General features: G+C 62.8%; 2 non-coding genes across 2 annotated transcripts; both read left to right on the top strand.

The window, feature by feature from the left end:
• Positions 1–4,317: 4,317 nt before the first annotated feature.
• Positions 4,318–4,436, top strand: LOC131873346 (5S ribosomal RNA). The gene has a single exon (XR_009371321.1). It is a non-coding gene; the product is annotated as a 5S ribosomal RNA (ribosomal RNA).
• A 7,804-nt stretch (positions 4,437–12,240) lies between these two features.
• Positions 12,241–12,359, top strand: LOC131873345 (5S ribosomal RNA). Its single transcript, XR_009371320.1, has one exon. It is a non-coding gene; the product is annotated as a 5S ribosomal RNA (ribosomal RNA).
• Positions 12,360–16,298: the final 3,939 nt, after the last annotated feature.

The raw sequence follows: 16,298 nt of genomic DNA, 5'->3' as shown, positions 1-16,298 counted from the left end.
ACGCGAGGTGCGCACCCGGGGCAAACCGGGCTCCGACTTCGTGCACGCCATGGTGCCCACCGCGGCGAAGGTGCACGCGAGGTGCGCACCCGGGGCAAACCGGGCTCCGACTTCGTGCACGCCGCACCTTGGAGCACACTTCGGAGCGCTCCTTGGTGCGCACCATGGTGCCCACCAGGGCGCGCAACCCAGCCAAGGTGTGCGCACCAAGGTGCACGCGAGGTGCGCACCCGGGGCAAACCGGGGTCCGACTTCGTGCACGCCGCACCTTGGAGCACACATCGGAGCGCTCCCAGGTTCGCACCAGCGTTGCGCACCTTTGATGCGCTGCCTTCACTAATTTCCAGAAAAGGCAAAAAAAAACGATATTTTAAAATTTCCGTTCTGAAAGATAGTGAAAAAAACGGAACGCGGGTGCCATCTTGAGCCCTTCCTGGTGCGCAGCCCAGGCAAGTTGTGCGCACCAAGGTGCCCACCCTGGCGGAGGTGCGCGCCCGGGGCAAACCGGGCTCCGACTTCGTGCACTGCATGGTGCCCACCAAGGCGCGCAACCCAGCCAAGGTGCCCACCGCAGCGAAGGTGCACGCGAGGTGCACACCCGGGGCAAACCGGGCTCCGACTTCGTGCACGCCGCACCTTGGAGCACACTTCAGAGCGCTCCTTGGTGCGCACCAGGGCGCGCAACCCAGCCGAGGTGCCCACCCCGGCGAAGGTGCACGCGAGGTGCGCACCCGGGGCAAACCGGGCTCCGACTTCGTGCACGCCATGGTGCCCACCGCGGCGAAGGTGCGCACCCGGGGCAAACCGGGCTCCGACTTCGTGCACGCCGCACCTTGGAGCACACTTCGGAGCGCTCCTTGGTGCGCACCATGGTGCCCACCAGGCCGCGCAACCCAGCCAAGGTGTGCGCACCAAGGTGCACGCGAGGTGCGCACCCGGGGCAAACCGGGGTCCGACTTCGTGCACGCCGCACCTTGGAGCACACATCGGGGCGCTCCCGGGTTCGCACCGGCGTTGCGCACCGTGGTGGGCACCTCGGAGCACACCAAGGTGGGCAGCGAGGTGCGCACCTTTGATGCGATGCCTTCACTAATTTCCATAAAAGGCAAAAAAAAAACGAGATTTTAAAATTTCCGTTTTGAAAGATAGTGAGAAAAAGGGAATGCTGGTGCCATCTTGAGCCCGCCCTGGTGCGCAGCCCAGCCAAGGTTTGCGCACCAAGGTGCCCACCCTGGCGAAGGTGCGCGCCCGGGCAATTAACCCAACTTCCAACTTCGCGCGCGCCAGGGTGGGAGCGCACCCAACAACCGGGCCTGGGAAGAGCCAATGCGAGAAACCCCACCAAACTCTCTGACAAAAAAAGAGGGGGCGCTCCAGTAACCCCGCTTCGGAGCGCACCCTGGGCAAACCCAGCCAAGGTGCCCACCCCGGCCAAGGTGCAGGCGAGGTGCGCACCCGGGGCAAACCGGGCTCCGACAACGTGCACGCCGCACCTTGGAGCACACTTCGTAGCGCTCCCGGGTGCGCACCTCAGAGCACACCAAGGTGGGCAGCGAGGTGCGCACCTTTGATGCGCTGCCTTCACTAATTTCCAGAAAAGGCAAAAAAAAAAGGAGATTTTAAAATTTCCGTTTTGAAAGATAGTGAAAAAAACGGAACGCGCGTGCCATCTTGAGCCCGCCCTGGTGCGCAGCCCAGGTAAGGTGCCACCCTGGCAAAGGTGCGCACCCGGGCAATTAACCCTACTTCCGACTTCGTGCGCGCCAGGGTGGCAACCGGGCCTCGGAAGAGCCAATGCGAGAAACCCCACCAAACGCTCCGACAAAAAAAGAGGCGGCGCTCCAATAACCCCGCTTCGGAGCGCAGCCGGGGCAAACCAAGCCAAGGTGCCCACCCCGACGAAGGTGCACGCGAGGTGCGCACCCGGGGCAAACCGGGCTCCGACAACGTGCACGCAGCACCTTGGAGCACACTTCGAAGCACTCCCGGGTGCCCACCGGCGTTGCGCACCGTGGTGGGCAGCGAGGTGCGCACCTTTGATGCGCTGCCTTCACTAATTTCCAGAAAAAGGCAAAAAAAAATGAGATTTTAAAATTTCCGTTTTGAAAGATAGTGAAAAAAAAGGAACGCGGGTGCCATCTTGAGCCCGCCCTGGTGCGCAGCCCAGGCAAGGCATGCGCACCAAGGTGCCCACCCGAGGTGCACACCCGGGGCAAACCGGGCTCCGACTTCGTGCAGGCCGCACCTTGGAGCACACTTCGGAGCGCTCCTTGGTGCGCACCATGGTGCCCACCAGGGCGCACCCGAGGCAAACCGGGCTCCGACTTCGTGCACGCCGCACCTTGGAGCACACATCGGAGCGCTCCCAGGTTCGCACCAGCGTTGCGCACCTTTGATGCGCTGCCTTCACTAATTTCCAGAAAAGGCAAAAAAAAACGATATTTTAAAATTTCCGTTCTGAAAGATAGTGAAAAAAACGGAACGCGGGTGCCATCTTGAGCCCTTCCTGATGCGCAGCCCAGGCAAGTTGTGCGCACCAAGGTGCCCACCCTGGCGGAGGTGCGCGCCCGGGGCAAACCGGGCTCCGACTTCGTGCACTGCATGGTGCCCACCAAGGCGCGCAACCCAGCCAAGGTGCCCACCGCAGCGAAGGTGCACGCGAGGTGCGCACCCGAGGTGCACACCCGGGGCAAACCGGGCTCCGACTTCGTGCACGCCGCACCTTGGAGCACACTTCAGAGCGCTCCTTGGTACGCACCAGGGCGCGCAACCCAGCCAAGGTGCTCACCCCGGCGAAGGTGCACGCGAGGTGCGCACCCGGGGCAAACCGGGCTCGGACTTCGTGCACGCCGCACCTTGGAGCACACATCGGAGCGCTCCCGGGTTCGCACCAGCATTGCGCACCTTTGATGCGCTGCCTTCACTAATTTCCAGAAAAGGCAAAAAAAAGAAAAAAATGAGATTTTAAAATTTCCGTTTTGAAAGATAGTGAAAAAAACGGAACGCGGGTGCCATCTTGAGCCCGCCCTGGTGTGCAGCCCAGGCAAGTTGTGCGCACCAAGGCACCCACCCTGGCCAAGGTGGGTCACGGGGTGGGTCCTAGGGTGGGTAACGGGGTGGGTACTAAGGTGCGTGCCAAGGTGGGTCATAGGGTGGGTGCCAAGGTGGGCACCAGGGTGGGTGTGCACCAACCCTAGCCAGGGTAGGTCACGGGGTGGTTGTCGGGGTGGGCGTCAAGGAGCCAAGGTGGGTGGCAAGTAGCCAAGTTGCGTGCCAAGGTGGGTGTCGGGGTGGGTGCCAAGGATCCAAGGTGGGTGCCAAGGAACCAAGGTGGGTGTCTGGGTGGGTGCCGAGGTGGGAGCCAGGGTGGGTCCCAAGGTGAGTGCAAAGGTGGGTGCCAGGGTCAAGGTGAGTGCCAATGTGGGTTCCAAGGTGCCAGGGTCAGGGTGAGTGCCAATGTGGGTTCAAAGGTGCTAAGTTGGGTGCGAGGTTGGGTGCGAGGGTGGGTGGGTGCCAAGGTGTGCTAGGTGGAAGCCCGGGTGGGTCGGCATCCCATGGGTGTCGAGTTGGGTGCCTGATGGGTGCTTCTTGTCAAGTTTTAGTCGTCGGGACTCATTTCGAGCCTTAGAGGTCGTTTCTTGTCCGGTTGCCCTGTCTTCGACCTGGGAACCCAATTTTGGTCCTCGGGTCCCATTTTTTTTTGTCTCGCATCCCACTTTTGGCCTGTGGCCTTTTCGGGGTCGATTCTCGTTTTGGGCATCAGAGCATGTTTCTTCTCCTAAAACCCAATATTTGTTTATTAAGTCTCGGAACACATTTTTGTTCTCGTGGACCCATCATGGGTCTTGGAACGCATTTGTGGTCCTTGGGTCCCATTTTGCATCCCGAAACTTGTGTTTTGGTGCTTGATCCCTATTTTGGGTGCCCACCTTGCACCAAGTGCGCACCCGGGGCAAACCGAGCGCCTTGGTGCACCGGGGCAAGATCGAGCGTGCACCCGAGGCGCCCCGAACATGCACCAAGGTGCACTCGGCCCACATGTGAGCGCAGGTCGTTGCGCCCGAGGTGGTGTGTGGGCACCGCGTTGCAGACGGGACACTGCACGCACACGACGCCCCCTCCAGGTGCACGCACGTAGGCCGGGCCGGGTGCACACCCGACGCCCTAGCAAGGTGCGCGCACCCGGGCAGGGCTCACACTTGGCGAACGGGGCGCACTTCGCGAGGGAGGGTGTGCACCTCGACGGGGGTGGGTGGCCGGGGTGGATTCGCACGTGGGTCGCGGTTTGCTAAGTACACACTGCGACAAGCTCATAACGGGTGCGATCATACCAGCGTTAGTGCACCGGATCCCATCAGAACTCCGCAGTTAAGCGCGCTTGGGCCGGAGTAGTACTGGGATGGGTGACCTCCCGGGAAGTCCCGGTGTTGCACCCTTTTTTAGTTTTTCGCCGGGCGTCGCAATGCTATTTGAATAAACCTTTTGCCCGTTTGCGTTCTCGTCGGGGCCGGGCCGGGCCGGGGTGCGCTGCCCGCACTACCGCGCGCGCGGGGGCGACACCGAGCGCGCACCCGAGGCGCCCCGAGCACACAGGCCACGGTGCAACCCGGGCGTTGTGCGCGCACCCCGGTGCGCCCGAGGTGCTGCGCGCGCACCCAGGTGAAATCGGTGTGCACCTCGGCCAGTGCGCGCTCGGTCGAGTCGCGCACGTTGGCCAAGGTGCACGGTGATGTTTCTTACTCTAAGGTTCCGCACCAGACGCCCGGGACAGGTGAGCGAAGCTGGGCGGGGCCGGGTGCGCGGCCGGGGCAGGTGCACGCAGCTGGAGAGAGCTTTGGAGCACACTTCGGAGCGCACCAATGATGCGCTCCATTCAAAAGTTTCCTGAAAAGGCAAAAAAAGTTGAGATTATAGAATTTCCCACTTGAGAGATTGTAAAAAAAAAAAATTTAAAATGAAGGAAACGCGGGTGCCAAGGTGTGCGCAGCCCAGCCAAGGTGTGCGCACCAAGGCGCCCACCCTGGCGAAGGTGCACGCAAGGTGCGCACCCGAGGCAAACCGGACAATTAACCCAACTTTCGACTTCGCGCGCACCTTGGAGCGCACTTCGGAGCGCTCCTTGGTGCGCACCAATCTTGGGCACCTCGGAGTGCACCATGGCGCCCACCAAGGTGCGCACCCGGGGCAAACCGAGCTCCGACTTCGTGCGCACCTTGGAGCGCACGAAAGGTGCGCACCATGGCGCCCACCAAGGTGCGCAGCCCAGCCAAGGCGTGCGCATCAAGGTGCGCACCCTGGCGAAGGTGCGCACCCGGGGCAAACCGAGCTCCGACTTCGTGCGCACCTTGGAGCGCACAAAAGGTGCGCAACCCAGCCAAGGTGTGCGCACCCCGGTCAAACCGAGCTCCGAATCGTGCGCACCAGAGGTGCACGCCATCGTGCGCACCTTGGAGCACACTTCGGAGCCCTCCTTGGTGCGCGCCGATGTTGCGCACCTCGGAGCGCACCCGGGGAAAACAATGCAATTAACCCGACTTTCGACTTCGTGGGCACCTCGGAGCGCTCTCGGGTTCGCACCTCGGAGCACACCGAGGTGCGCACCTTTGATGCGCTGCCTTCACCAATTTCCAGAAAAGGCAAGAAAACATTGAGAAGGTGTGCGCACCGAGGTGCCCACCCTGGCGAAGGTGCACGCGAGGTGCGCACCCGGGGCAAACCGGGCTCCGACTTCGTGCACGCCGCACCTTGGAGCACACTTCGGAGCGCTCCTTGGTGCGCACCAGGGCGCGCAACCCAGCCGAGGTGCCCACCCCGGCGAAGGTGCACGCGAGGTGCGCACCCGGGGCAAACCGGGCTCCGACTTCGTGCACGCCATGGTGCCCACCGCGGCGAAGGTGCACGCGAGGTGCGCACCCGGGGCAAACCGGGCTCCGACTTCGTGCACGCCGCACCTTGGAGCACACTTCGGAGCGCTCCTTGGTGCGCACCATGGTGCCCACCAGGGCGCGCAACCCCGCCAAAGGTGCACGCGAGGTGCGCACCCGGGGCAAACCGGGCTCCGACTTCGTGCACGCCGCACCTTGGAGCACACTTCGGAGCGCTCCTTGGTGCGCACCATGGTGCCCACCAGGGCGCGCAACCCCGCCGAAGGTGCACGCGAGGTGCGCACCCGGGGCAAACCGGGCTCCGACTTCGTGCACGCCATGGTGCGCACCGCGGCGAAGGTGCGCACCCGGGGCAAACCGGGCTCCGACTTCGTGCACGCCGCACCTTGGAGCACACTTCGGAGCGCTCCTTGGTGCGCACCAGGGCGCGCAACCCAGCCGAGGTGCCCACCCCGGCGAAGGTGCACGCGAGGTGCGTACCCGGGGCAAACCGGGCTCCGACTTCGTGCACGCCGCACCTTGGAGCACACTTCGGAGCGCTCCTTGGTGCGCACCATGGTGCCCACCAGGCCGCGCAACCCAGCCAAGGTGTGCGCACCAAGGTGCACGCGAGGTGCGCACCCGGGGCAAACCGGGGTCCGACTTCGTGCACGCCGCACCTTGGAGCACACATCGGGGCGCTCCCGGGTTCGCACCGGCGTTGCGCACCGTGGTGGGCACCTCGGAGCACACCAAGGTGGGCAGCGAGGTGCGCACCTTTGATGCGATGCCTTCACTAATTTCCATAAAAGGCAAAAAAAAAACGAGATTTTAAAATTTCCGTTTTGAAAGATAGTGAGAAAAAGGGAATGCTGGTGCCATCTTGAGCCCGCCCTGGTGCGCAGCCCAGCCAAGGTGTGCGCACCAAGGTGCCCACCCTGGCGAAGGTGCGCGCCCGGGCAATTAACCCAACTTCCAACTTCGCGCGCGCCAGGGTGGGAGCGCACCCAACAACCGGGCCTGGGAAGAGCCAATGCGAGAAACCCCACCAAACGCTCTGACAAAAAAAGAGGGGGCGCTCCAGTAACCCCGCTTCGGAGCGCACCCTGGGCAAACCCAGCCAAGGTGCCCACCCCGGCCAAGGTGCAGGCGAGGTGCGCACCCGGGGCAAACCGGGCTCCGACAACGTGCACGCCGCACCTTGGAGCACACTTCGTAGCGCTCCCGGGTGCGCACCTCAGAGCACACCAAGGTGGGCAGCGAGGTGCGCACCTTTGATGCGCTGCCTTCACTAATTTCCAGAAAAGGCAAAAAAAAAAGGAGATTTTAAAATTTCCGTTTTGAAAGATAGTGAAAAAAACGGAACGCGCGTGCCATCTTGAGCCCGCCCTGGTGCGCAGCCCAGGTAAGGTGCCCACCCTGGCAAAGGTGCGCACCCGGGCAATTAACCCTACTTCCGACTTCGTGCGCGCCAGGGTGGCAACCGGGCCTCGGAAGAGCCAATGCGAGAAACCCCACCAAACGCTCCGACAAAAAAAGAGGCGGCGCTCCAATAACCCCGCTTCGGAGCGCAGCCGGGGCAAACCCAGCCAAGGTGCCCACCCCGACGAAGGTGCACGCGAGGTGCGCACCCGGGGCAAACCGGGCTCCGACAACGTGCACGCAGCACCTTGGAGCACACTTCGAAGCACTCCCGGGTGCCCACCGGCGTTGCGCACCGTGGTGGGCAGCGAGGTGCGCACCTTTGATGCGCTGCCTTCACTAATTTCCAGAAAAAGGCAAAAAAAAATGAGATTTTAAAATTTCCGTTTTGAAAGATAGTGAAAAAAAAGGAACGCGGGTGCCATCTTGAGCCCGCCCTGGTGCGCAGCCCAGGCAAGGCATGCGCACCAAGGTGCCCACCCGAGGTGCACACCCGGGGCAAACCGGGCTCCGACTTCGTGCAGGCCGCACCTTGGAGCACACTTCGGAGCGCTCCTTGGTGCGCACCATGGTGCCCACCAGGGCGCGCAACCCAGCCAAGGTCTGCACACTAAGGTGCCCACCCCGGCGAAGGTGCACGCGAGGTGCGCACCCGGGGCAAACCGGGCTCCGACTTCGTGCACGCCATGGTGCCCACCGCGGCGAAGGTGCACGCGAGGTGCGCACCCGGGGCAAACCGGGCTCCGACTTCGTGCACGCCGCACCTTGGAGCACACTTCGGAGCGCTCCTTGGTGCGCACCATGGTGCCCACCAGGGCGCGCAACCCAGCCAAGGTGTGCGCACCAAGGTGCACGCGAGGTGCGCACCCGGGGCAAACCGGGGTCCGACTTCGTGCACGCCGCACCTTGGAGCACACATCGGAGCGCTCCCAGGTTCGCACCAGCGTTGCGCACCTTTGATGCGCTGCCTTCACTAATTTCCAGAAAAGGCAAAAAAAAACGATATTTTAAAATTTCCGTTCTGAAAGATAGTGAAAAAAACGGAACGCGGGTGCCATCTTGAGCCCTTCCTGGTGCGCAGCCCAGGCAAGTTGTGCGCACCAAGGTGCCCACCCTGGCGGAGGTGCGCGCCCGGGGCAAACCGGGCTCCGACTTCGTGCACTGCATGGTGCCCACCAAGGCGCGCAACCCAGCCAAGGTGCCCACCGCAGCGAAGGTGCACGCGAGGTGCACACCCGGGGCAAACCGGGCTCCGACTTCGTGCACGCCGCACCTTGGAGCACACTTCAGAGCGCTCCTTGGTGCGCACCAGGGCGCGCAACCCAGCCGAGGTGCCCACCCCGGCGAAGGTGCACGCGAGGTGCGCACCCGGGGCAAACCGGGCTCCGACTTCGTGCACGCCATGGTGCCCACCGCGGCGAAGGTGCGCACCCGGGGCAAACCGGGCTCCGACTTCGTGCACGCCGCACCTTGGAGCACACTTCGGAGCGCTCCTTGGTGCGCACCATGGTGCCCACCAGGCCGCGCAACCCAGCCAAGGTGTGCGCACCAAGGTGCACGCGAGGTGCGCACCCGGGGCAAACCGGGGTCCGACTTCGTGCACGCCGCACCTTGGAGCACACATCGGGGCGCTCCCGGGTTCGCACCGGCGTTGCGCACCGTGGTGGGCACCTCGGAGCACACCAAGGTGGGCAGCGAGGTGCGCACCTTTGATGCGATGCCTTCACTAATTTCCATAAAAGGCAAAAAAAAAACGAGATTTTAAAATTTCCGTTTTGAAAGATAGTGAGAAAAAGGGAATGCTGGTGCCATCTTGAGCCCGCCCTGGTGCGCAGCCCAGCCAAGGTTTGCGCACCAAGGTGCCCACCCTGGCGAAGGTGCGCGCCCGGGCAATTAACCCAACTTCCAACTTCGCGCGCGCCAGGGTGGGAGCGCACCCAACAACCGGGCCTGGGAAGAGCCAATGCGAGAAACCCCACCAAACTCTCTGACAAAAAAAGAGGGGGCGCTCCAGTAACCCCGCTTCGGAGCGCACCCTGGGCAAACCCAGCCAAGGTGCCCACCCCGGCCAAGGTGCAGGCGAGGTGCGCACCCGGGGCAAACCGGGCTCCGACAACGTGCACGCCGCACCTTGGAGCACACTTCGTAGCGCTCCCGGGTGCGCACCTCAGAGCACACCAAGGTGGGCAGCGAGGTGCGCACCTTTGATGCGCTGCCTTCACTAATTTCCAGAAAAGGCAAAAAAAAAAGGAGATTTTAAAATTTCCGTTTTGAAAGATAGTGAAAAAAACGGAACGCGCGTGCCATCTTGAGCCCGCCCTGGTGCGCAGCCCAGGTAAGGTGCCACCCTGGCAAAGGTGCGCACCCGGGCAATTAACCCTACTTCCGACTTCGTGCGCGCCAGGGTGGCAACCGGGCCTCGGAAGAGCCAATGCGAGAAACCCCACCAAACGCTCCGACAAAAAAAGAGGCGGCGCTCCAATAACCCCGCTTCGGAGCGCAGCCGGGGCAAACCAAGCCAAGGTGCCCACCCCGACGAAGGTGCACGCGAGGTGCGCACCCGGGGCAAACCGGGCTCCGACAACGTGCACGCAGCACCTTGGAGCACACTTCGAAGCACTCCCGGGTGCCCACCGGCGTTGCGCACCGTGGTGGGCAGCGAGGTGCGCACCTTTGATGCGCTGCCTTCACTAATTTCCAGAAAAAGGCAAAAAAAAATGAGATTTTAAAATTTCCGTTTTGAAAGATAGTGAAAAAAAAGGAACGCGGGTGCCATCTTGAGCCCGCCCTGGTGCGCAGCCCAGGCAAGGCATGCGCACCAAGGTGCCCACCCGAGGTGCACACCCGGGGCAAACCGGGCTCCGACTTCGTGCAGGCCGCACCTTGGAGCACACTTCGGAGCGCTCCTTGGTGCGCACCATGGTGCCCACCAGGGCGCACCCGAGGCAAACCGGGCTCCGACTTCGTGCACGCCGCACCTTGGAGCACACATCGGAGCGCTCCCAGGTTCGCACCAGCGTTGCGCACCTTTGATGCGCTGCCTTCACTAATTTCCAGAAAAGGCAAAAAAAAACGATATTTTAAAATTTCCGTTCTGAAAGATAGTGAAAAAAACGGAACGCGGGTGCCATCTTGAGCCCTTCCTGATGCGCAGCCCAGGCAAGTTGTGCGCACCAAGGTGCCCACCCTGGCGGAGGTGCGCGCCCGGGGCAAACCGGGCTCCGACTTCGTGCACTGCATGGTGCCCACCAAGGCGCGCAACCCAGCCAAGGTGCCCACCGCAGCGAAGGTGCACGCGAGGTGCGCACCCGAGGTGCACACCCGGGGCAAACCGGGCTCCGACTTCGTGCACGCCGCACCTTGGAGCACACTTCAGAGCGCTCCTTGGTACGCACCAGGGCGCGCAACCCAGCCAAGGTGCTCACCCCGGCGAAGGTGCACGCGAGGTGCGCACCCGGGGCAAACCGGGCTCGGACTTCGTGCACGCCGCACCTTGGAGCACACATCGGAGCGCTCCCGGGTTCGCACCAGCATTGCGCACCTTTGATGCGCTGCCTTCACTAATTTCCAGAAAAGGCAAAAAAAAGAAAAAAATGAGATTTTAAAATTTCCGTTTTGAAAGATAGTGAAAAAAACGGAACGCGGGTGCCATCTTGAGCCCGCCCTGGTGTGCAGCCCAGGCAAGTTGTGCGCACCAAGGCACCCACCCTGGCCAAGGTGGGTCACGGGGTGGGTCCTAGGGTGGGTAACGGGGTGGGTACTAAGGTGCGTGCCAAGGTGGGTCATAGGGTGGGTGCCAAGGTGGGCACCAGGGTGGGTGTGCACCAACCCTAGCCAGGGTAGGTCACGGGGTGGTTGTCGGGGTGGGCGTCAAGGAGCCAAGGTGGGTGGCAAGTAGCCAAGTTGCGTGCCAAGGTGGGTGTCGGGGTGGGTGCCAAGGATCCAAGGTGGGTGCCAAGGAACCAAGGTGGGTGTCTGGGTGGGTGCCGAGGTGGGAGCCAGGGTGGGTCCCAAGGTGAGTGCAAAGGTGGGTGCCAGGGTCAAGGTGAGTGCCAATGTGGGTTCCAAGGTGCCAGGGTCAGGGTGAGTGCCAATGTGGGTTCAAAGGTGCTAAGTTGGGTGCGAGGTTGGGTGCGAGGGTGGGTGGGTGCCAAGGTGTGCTAGGTGGAAGCCCGGGTGGGTCGGCATCCCATGGGTGTCGAGTTGGGTGCCTGATGGGTGCTTCTTGTCAAGTTTTAGTCGTCGGGACTCATTTCGAGCCTTAGAGGTCGTTTCTTGTCCGGTTGCCCTGTCTTCGACCTGGGAACCCAATTTTGGTCCTCGGGTCCCATTTTTTTTTGTCTCGCATCCCACTTTTGGCCTGTGGCCTTTTCGGGGTCGATTCTCGTTTTGGGCATCAGAGCATGTTTCTTCTCCTAAAACCCAATATTTGTTTATTAAGTCTCGGAACACATTTTTGTTCTCGTGGACCCATCATGGGTCTTGGAACGCATTTGTGGTCCTTGGGTCCCATTTTGCATCCCGAAACTTGTGTTTTGGTGCTTGATCCCTATTTTGGGTGCCCACCTTGCACCAAGTGCGCACCCGGGGCAAACCGAGCGCCTTGGTGCACCGGGGCAAGATCGAGCGTGCACCCGAGGCGCCCCGAACATGCACCAAGGTGCACTCGGCCCACATGTGAGCGCAGGTCGTTGCGCCCGAGGTGGTGTGTGGGCACCGCGTTGCAGACGGGACACTGCACGCACACGACGCCCCCTCCAGGTGCACGCACGTAGGCCGGGCCGGGTGCACACCCGACGCCCTAGCAAGGTGCGCGCACCCGGGCAGGGCTCACACTTGGCGAACGGGGCGCACTTCGCGAGGGAGGGTGTGCACCTCGACGGGGGTGGGTGGCCGGGGTGGATTCGCACGTGGGTCGCGGTTTGCTAAGTACACACTGCGACAAGCTCATAACGGGTGCGATCATACCAGCGTTAGTGCACCGGATCCCATCAGAACTCCGCAGTTAAGCGCGCTTGGGCCGGAGTAGTACTGGGATGGGTGACCTCCCGGGAAGTCCCGGTGTTGCACCCTTTTTTAGTTTTTCGCCGGGCGTCGCAATGCTATTTGAATAAACCTTTTGCCCGTTTGCGTTCTCGTCGGGGCCGGGCCGGGCCGGGGTGCGCTGCCCGCACTACCGCGCGCGCGGGGGCGACACCGAGCGCGCACCCGAGGCGCCCCGAGCACACAGGCCACGGTGCAACCCGGGCGTTGTGCGCGCACCCCGGTGCGCCCGAGGTGCTGCGCGCGCACCCAGGTGAAATCGGTGTGCACCTCGGCCAGTGCGCGCTCGGTCGAGTCGCGCACGTTGGCCAAGGTGCACGGTGATGTTTCTTACTCTAAGGTTCCGCACCAGACGCCCGGGACAGGTGAGCGAAGCTGGGCGGGGCCGGGTGCGCGGCCGGGGCAGGTGCACGCAGCTGGAGAGAGCTTTGGAGCACACTTCGGAGCGCACCAATGATGCGCTCCATTCAAAAGTTTCCTGAAAAGGCAAAAAAAGTTGAGATTATAGAATTTCCCACTTGAGAGATTGTAAAAAAAAAAAATTTAAAATGAAGGAAACGCGGGTGCCAAGGTGTGCGCAGCCCAGCCAAGGTGTGCGCACCAAGGCGCCCACCCTGGCGAAGGTGCACGCAAGGTGCGCACCCGAGGCAAACCGGACAATTAACCCAACTTTCGACTTCGCGCGCACCTTGGAGCGCACTTCGGAGCGCTCCTTGGTGCGCACCAATCTTGGGCACCTCGGAGTGCACCATGGCGCCCACCAAGGTGCGCACCCGGGGCAAACCGAGCTCCGACTTCGTGCGCACCTTGGAGCGCACGAAAGGTGCGCACCATGGCGCCCACCAAGGTGCGCAGCCCAGCCAAGGCGTGCGCATCAAGGTGCGCACCCTGGCGAAGGTGCGCACCCGGGGCAAACCGAGCTCCGACTTCGTGCGCACCTTGGAGCGCACAAAAGGTGCGCAACCCAGCCAAGGTGTGCGCACCCCGGTCAAACCGAGCTCCGAATCGTGCGCACCAGAGGTGCACGCCATCGTGCGCACCTTGGAGCACACTTCGGAGCCCTCCTTGGTGCGCGCCGATGTTGCGCACCTCGGAGCGCACCCGGGGAAAACAATGCAATTAACCCGACTTTCGACTTCGTGGGCACCTCGGAGCGCTCTCGGGTTCGCACCTCGGAGCACACCGAGGTGCGCACCTTTGATGCGCTGCCTTCACCAATTTCCAGAAAAGGCAAGAAAACATTGAGAAGGTGTGCGCACCGAGGTGCCCACCCTGGCGAAGGTGCACGCGAGGTGCGCACCCGGGGCAAACCGGGCTCCGACTTCGTGCACGCCGCACCTTGGAGCACACTTCGGAGCGCTCCTTGGTGCGCACCAGGGCGCGCAACCCAGCCGAGGTGCCCACCCCGGCGAAGGTGCACGCGAGGTGCGCACCCGGGGCAAACCGGGCTCCGACTTCGTGCACGCCATGGTGCCCACCGCGGCGAAGGTGCACGCGAGGTGCGCACCCGGGGCAAACCGGGCTCCGACTTCGTGCACGCCGCACCTTGGAGCACACTTCGGAGCGCTCCTTGGTGCGCACCATGGTGCCCACCAGGGCGCGCAACCCCGCCGAAGGTGCACGCGAGGTGCGCACCCGGGGCAAACCGGGCTCCGACTTCGTGCACGCCGCACCTTGGAGCACACTTCGGAGCGCTCCTTGGTGCGCACCATGGTGCCCACCAGGGCGCGCAACCCCGCCGAAGGTGCACGCGAGGTGCGCCCCCGGGGCAAACCGGGCTCCGACTTCGTGCACGCCATGGTGCGCACCGCGGCGAAGGTGCGCACCCGGGGCAAACCGGGCTCCGACTTCGTGCACGCCGCACCTTGGAGCACACTTCGGAGCGCTCCTTGGTGCGCACCAGGGCGCGCAACCCAGCCGAGGTGCCCACCCCGGCGAAGGTGCACGCGAGGTGCGTACCCGGGGCAAACCGGGCTCCGACTTCGTGCACGCCGCACCTTGGAGCACACTTCGGAGCGCTCCTTGGTGCGCACCATGGTGCCCACCAGGCCGCGCAACCCAGCCAAGGTGTGCGCACCAAGGTGCACGCGAGGTGCGCACCCGGGGCAAACCGGGGTCCGACTTCGTGCACGCCGCACCTTGGAGCACACATCGGGGCGCTCCCGGGTTCGCACCGGCGTTGCGCACCGTGGTGGGCACCTCGGAGCACACCAAGGTGGGCAGCGAGGTGCGCACCTTTGATGCGATGCCTTCACTAATTTCCATAAAAGGCAAAAAAAAAACGAGATTTTAAAATTTCCGTTTTGAAAGATAGTGAGAAAAAGGGAATGCTGGTGCCATCTTGAGCCCGCCCTGGTGCGCAGCCCAGCCAAGGTGTGCGCACCAAGGTGCCCACCCTGGCGAAGGTGCGCGCCCGGGCAATTAACCCAACTTCCAACTTCGCGCGCGCCAGGGTGGGAGCGCACCCAACAACCGGGCCTGGGAAGAGCCAATGCGAGAAACCCCACCAAACGCTCTGACAAAAAAAGAGGGGGCGCTCCAGTAACCCCGCTTCGGAGCGCACCCTGGGCAAACCCAGCCAAGGTGCCCACCCCGGCCAAGGTGCAGGCGAGGTGCGCACCCGGGGCAAACCGGGCTCCGACAACGTGCACGCCGCACCTTGGAGCACACTTCGTAGCGCTCCCGGGTGCGCACCTCAGAGCACACCAAGGTGGGCAGCGAGGTGCGCACCTTTGATGCGCTGCCTTCACTAATTTCCAGAAAAGGCAAAAAAAAAAGGAGATTTTAAAATTTCCGTTTTGAAAGATAGTGAAAAAAACGGAACGCGCGTGCCATCTTGAGCCCGCCCTGGTGCGCAGCCCAGGTAAGGTGCCCACCCTGGCAAAGGTGCGCACCCGGGCAATTAACCCTACTTCCGACTTCGTGCGCGCCAGGGTGGCAACCGGGCCTCGGAAGAGCCAATGCGAGAAACCCCACCAAACGCTCCGACAAAAAAAGAGGCGGCGCTCCAATAACCCCGCTTCGGAGCGCAGCCGGGGCAAACCCAGCCAAGGTGCCCACCCCGACGAAGGTGCACGCGAGGTGCGCACCCGGGGCAAACCGGGCTCCGACAACGTGCACGCAGCACCTTGGAGCACACTTCGAAGCACTCCCGGGTGCCCACCGGCGTTGCGCACCGTGGTGGGCAGCGAGGTGCGCACCTTTGATGCGCTGCCTTCACTAATTTCCAGAAAAAGGCAAAAAAAAATGAGATTTTAAAATTTCCGTTTTGAAAGATAGTGAAAAAAAAGGAACGCGGGTGCCATCTTGAGCCCGCCCTGGTGCGCAGCCCAGGCAAGGCATGCGCACCAAGGTGCCCACCCGAGGTGCACACCCGGGGCAAACCGGGCTCCGACTTCGTGCAGGCCGCACCTTGGAGCACACTTCGGAGCGCTCCTTGGTGCGCACCATGGTGCCCACCAGGGCGCGCAACCCAGCCAAGGTCTGCACACCAAGGTGCCCACCCCGGCGAAGGTGCACGCGAGGTGCGCACCCGGGGCAAACCGGGCTCCGACTTCGTGCACGCCATGGTGCCCACCGCGGCGAAGGTGCACGCGAGGTGCGCACCCGGGGCAAACCGGGCTCCGACTTCGTGCACGCCGCACCTTGGAGCACACTTCGGAGCGCTCCTTGGTGCGCACCATGGTGCCCACCAGGGCGCGCAACCCAGCCAAGGTGTGCGCACCAAGGTGCACGCGAGGTGCGCACCCGGGGCAAACCGGGGTCCGACTTCGTGCACGCCGCACCTTGGAGCACACATCGGAGCGCTCCCAGGTTCGCACCAGCGTTGCGCACCTTTGATGCGCTGCCTTCACTAATTTCCAGAAAAGGCAAAAAAAAACGATATTTTAAAATTTCCGTTCTGAAAGATAGTGAAAAAAACGGAACGCGGGTGCCATCTTGAGCCCTTCCTGGTGCGCAGCCCAGGCA

This window comes from Cryptomeria japonica, unplaced genomic scaffold, assembly GCF_030272615.1.
Source record: "Cryptomeria japonica unplaced genomic scaffold, Sugi_1.0 HiC_scaffold_1537, whole genome shotgun sequence".
Taxonomy (NCBI): Eukaryota; Viridiplantae; Streptophyta; class Pinopsida; order Cupressales; family Cupressaceae; genus Cryptomeria; species Cryptomeria japonica.
The sequence above is the reverse complement of the archived record's forward strand: the minus strand, read 5'-3'. Positions and strand labels throughout refer to the sequence as shown.